Source organism: Artibeus jamaicensis, unplaced genomic scaffold (genome assembly GCF_021234435.1).
Source record: "Artibeus jamaicensis isolate MK-2021 breed Jamaican fruit bat unplaced genomic scaffold, CSHL_Jam_final contig_387, whole genome shotgun sequence".
Lineage (NCBI taxonomy): Eukaryota > Metazoa > Chordata > Mammalia > Chiroptera > Phyllostomidae > Artibeus > Artibeus jamaicensis.
Window position 1 is genome coordinate 3,481,288 of NW_026521812.1, and position 4,798 is coordinate 3,486,085.

The 4,798-nt window shown below is 40.9% G+C and overlaps 1 long non-coding RNA gene across 1 annotated transcript; it reads left to right on the top strand.

Annotated features, from left to right (window-relative positions):
• Nucleotides 1-235: 235 nt before the first annotated feature.
• On the top strand, nucleotides 236-4,022 carry LOC128627341 (uncharacterized). Its single transcript, XR_008391506.1, has 3 exons — nucleotides 236-396; nucleotides 977-1,121; nucleotides 3,609-4,022. It is a non-coding gene; the product is annotated as an uncharacterized LOC128627341 (long non-coding RNA).
• The last annotated feature ends 776 nt before the right edge of the window (nucleotides 4,023-4,798 follow it).

The window sequence follows — 4,798 nt, forward strand, 5'->3', positions numbered from 1 at the left end:
TTGGACACTTTTGCAATGTTTCGTGTTGTTTGCAGTATTGACGCAATTGTGTTGTAGTCCTGTTTACTGTGCTAGCAATAACATTCTAGTCAAACACACATCGTACAATTTGCATCGGCCTTGTTGTGACCTGCCTCATGACTCACCCCTGGTCGACCAGCTGTGGGTTCCCAGCACTGACACAAAGCTGTTTTCCCCCATTAATTGGAGAAGCCTGTTCACACGGACTCAAATACATGCCTGGGCTGGGCTGTTTGAACAGCTTTGGGGAAAAGCAATAAGGCAAGGCATCTGGGCAGCCAGCTCCCTCCTTGAAGTCTGGATGGGAGGAAAGCGTAAGGCACCAGATTTTCAAAACAACATCCTCTGCAGGAGTCCCGCATTTTTCTTTAAATGGTTGGTTCTGAGCATAATTCCATGATTCTGTTTGCTTAGCTCCCCAGTGTTTTGGTGTTGAGACATCTACAATTAAGGATGGTCACAAAACAGAGACAGTGACACTGGGCAGAAGGATGCTTGGTGGCTAGAAGAGACTCAGTTATGTTACATCTACAAAGTCCTTCACGCAGAATAAGAACTCAGGTCTGCATCTGTCAATGGATAATTACTAAATGAAGGAACACACTAAGGAAGAAGCAGGAATAGGACACACAGCTAAACCTCATGGGGAATGAGGCCCTGCCAATCTCAGAGGCTCCCACAGACAAGAACCTGTTAATGCTAATGACATCTTGGCATGATGTGTGTTCTGGCGCTGATGGAGCCCCACCAAGCAACCTAGGTCATGCCCATTCTTCACTGTATTGCTGCTAAATTAATATGAAATCTCTATTACCGATTTTATAAATTACTCTTGCACCTGGCCACAGCTCCTCCTCCCACCCACTACCTATCTGCCATCCTTTTGACTATTCATCCTCCTGCCAAATTAAAAGGATTAGGGAGGTGCCAAAAACCAGTTTTTCTCTTACTTAAGAATGCTTATGAAAATGAGACCAGAAAATGAGGGCAAGGAAATGGTCAAGAGAAGAGGTTGAAAAGCAAATGCCATGCGGCGGTGGATTTCCTGTTGTCATAGAGCGACTTCTCCCCAGAGACCAGGTCAGTGGAGAACAGAAGAGGTAAGATACCCACAAGTCGTTTATCTTCTCCAGGGAACCTAGAATCTACCCATTGGTTCCGCTCAACTTGATTATAATCTCAATCCTACCGTAATTAACACTCTAAAGACAGTGATAGAAAGTGGGGGTGCAAAGTGAAATTCAAACAATAACAAATTAACCCTTTTATTACAAATGAATAACAAAATCACACCTCAGTGCAAAAAGAACTGTACACAAATATTTACTCAGGTAAACTGTGTTTCTCATGGATAGGGGTTAGCAATTCCAAAACTATTATATGTGTGTATTAGGGTTGAACAAGAAGTAATTCTACTGCAGATGATGAAACTGTTGGAGAAAAGGAGTTACAAATTAAGAAAGGGAAGGATAGGTAAAAAAACAGAGGTGTCTGTATGACCACATGGATGTAAGTGTGTGCATGCGTGTGTGTTAGTGTACACAGGTGGGCTGCGCTTAGCGGTGACGACCTAGAATCCCCTGCCCTCCTTTTTGGAAGACTAATCCAAGGTCCTTAGAAAAAGAAGGAAAATATGTGTAGTCAGTGTTTTTAAGGGAAGTAGATATTAGACTCACACTGAAACACCAGGTTCACAAGGCTACTCCAAATGGGGCCGACAACGGTGTGACTGGAAGCACTGGACGGGAGCAGAGCTGCATGATGGGAGAGGGAAGGAAGGAAGAAAACGCCAGTAACAGCTAAGAATCTCTGCTCCAAAATATCTCCGTCCATGAACCACGATTAGGGACTGCAAACTCCGTTTACTCCAGTTCAGCTCTCATAAAATAGTCACAAATTCAGAGGCTACTGCTTAATTTCAGGATATACTCTTGATCTGTAACATTTGTTTAAAGGCAGAAGTTCTGTTTAAAATTTGTGGAAGGGCAAACCAAAACTAATAGGCCCCTTTTAAGCCATTTTTACATTAACAGTATATGATCAAAATGAAAAGCATAGCAACTCGAAGGCAGCTCTCAGGGATTCTTCACAGAGGCTCAAGAAACTGACAATCCAGTCACTCTCTCCTGAGAACTTTCCCATCTGTCACTTGCATGACTTCTTTGAGACATGAGTCAAAGAGGCTTGATACCACATGAAATGAGTCACCCCCCATGGAGGGAAGTCTCTGAGGAAAACTGACAAGTAATCCATTCCTGTATCCAAGGAAGGATTTATTTATGCATGAGTTTAAGGAGACAGGGTGCCTGTAACATTTCACCTCCAACCAAGACTTGAATCCTAGCAGGTATCCAAAGGCTTGTGTTGATGCACAGCATGAAAACAGCCCCTCTCTATAATTTGTGATTTCTCTGGCCAAGGATTCTCTTGTTTCTCAAAGGCATAGACCTGGACAGGGCATCACTATTGACTGTCCTTTCAGTACAGATGGGAGTTCAGGGTTTCAAAATTTATTGAATAATTTATTTTAATGGAACACATTGACATTAACTGAATATTGAGTAATTGCTAATCTTAAAATTTAGGATTTATTCATCCAACAAATCATCCATGGAGGTAGGAGGGAAATAGAGATGAGTAATAAGATGTACCCTGCTCTTAACAACAAGAATGGAAAGAGGAAGTGTAAACAAAATGAACAAAGAATCTGATGTGACATAAAGTATGAGAAGTAGCACAAATATAGAGATATGCAGAAATATGCAGAAATGCCATAAAGGGGAGACCTTTTGACCCTGGGGGTTTCAGGAGTCCTTAAGAGAGGGTCCTGCAGAAACTGACATCTGAGGTGATTTTGAAGGGGGAACCAGAGGTCACCAGGCAGCCTTTAGTGGATGAGAGAGTGGAGGAAGGAAGCACTGCTTTCTTGGGAGCAAAAAAAACCAGCAGGTGCAACTGGAAGCATGAAATAGTATGTTAGCCAGTAAAACTCAAAGTTGGTATTATCGGCAAGTTGGATGGGCAAGGTGATGGGATGCAAGCAAGTGCCTGGCACAGCGGGAGCAGGTGCTGCTAGGGGTCATCAGCCTCCCAGGGCCACCTACCTGTACTATATCTACGGTCAGAAGAGACGCGGTCAGACTTGCACTTTGAACAGATGTCTCTGGGTGAAAACAAAATGAGATAAACCATGGTGACAGCACGCTGTGTGTACAATCTAATTAGAAATGCTTCTTCCCAATATGGCCATAAGCAGTTAAGTTATATTTTAGAGCACTAGCCTTTCTTTTCTTCTAATCCTTCAAACTCATGCCAACTAACAATAACGTCAGCGGCAATGACATGGAATACGTGTGTTGGGGGGTAGGTGGTTAAGACCATTGCCACTGTCCCTTTTTTAACTGCTCCATCAGCTGGCTCATATAAGCAAAGACAGTGTGCCTGCTCCAGAATGGCAGCTTCAACACAAGGCCAAGTGCCGTGCTCCAGCCACCTGCAGCTCTAAGGAGCCCTTCCACTATGCAAATTCTACAGCACCCACTGAACACACAGCAAAGGGTTCACAAGTGATTCTTTGTTTTTTCCAGGCCTTAGAGGTCTCACAGTGTCTTCTGATGTAAGAAGGCCTCCCTCAGAACCCCACTGGTGTCCAAATGGCTGGGACAGGACACTATTCCTCACTGATGACCTTGCTCCTGAAACCGACAGCAGATAGTGTGGCCATTGGCTGATCTTCCACTGAATTTCCCAAGAGTTGCTTCAGATATGAGCAGCCACAAATCATACTCTATCTGAAAAGGCAAAAGCCTAGAACTGCTCCATAAGACATAAACAGTGTTAATGATCGTCTACAAAACCAAAAGGAATTTCCTGCAGTACTTTCAAAACACAAAACTAGTGGCTACTCAGAAACACTTTTCGTTGTTTTGTGCATTTTAAACAACTCTGGTTAGGTGTAATATGACTGCTTCAGTTCACATTTTTGATACTATAAATATCATGTGCTTATTTTTCTTTTCTTCTTTCTCTTTTTCTTTTGTATTTTCATTTTCACTTAGTTATTACCAAGTGGTGGTAGAGTGTTCGCATTCTTATTAAAACTGATTTCTTTTTGTAAAAAAATTAGTATCAATTAGGATCAACAGATCCTCTCCCTTTTTTTTCATTTTACTCATAAGGTTGCCAGATTTACAAAATAGAAAAACAGATGGCCAAGTTAAATTTGAATTTTAAATAAACTACAAATAATATTTCAGTATAAATATATTCCATGCAAAATTTGGAAGATACTTCTATTAAAAGATTTTTTTATTTCTCTGAAGTTCAAGTTTAACCTGGAATTCTGCATTTTATTTGGCAAGCCATTCAAAAAGACTTGAGTTTTATTTAATAATATTTTGCTTAGAATATCTAGCCTGGAAATATAAATAAATAAAACTAGATAAAAATATAATAAGCTGCCCTGTTCATTATTTGGGTAAGAATATAATGATTTCTAAAATTTTTATCCCTGTATTTTCTATATTTTACATAAGAATATATGTTACTTTCCAAACAAAACAATAATGCAATTTAAATACAAAAATGTATCTAATTGGAAAAACTCTATTCTCATTTTTTAATGTCTGAATAATCTGCCCACACTGCACTCTCCAAAGCTAGATTGGGCTGGTTACGTCGCCCCAAGTTTTAACCCACCCAGCTCTCACTGGGCTGATCTGGTCTCCATCTTTCAAATTGAGGGCCCCCCTGTAATCAATTGACTAATTCAGTCTCA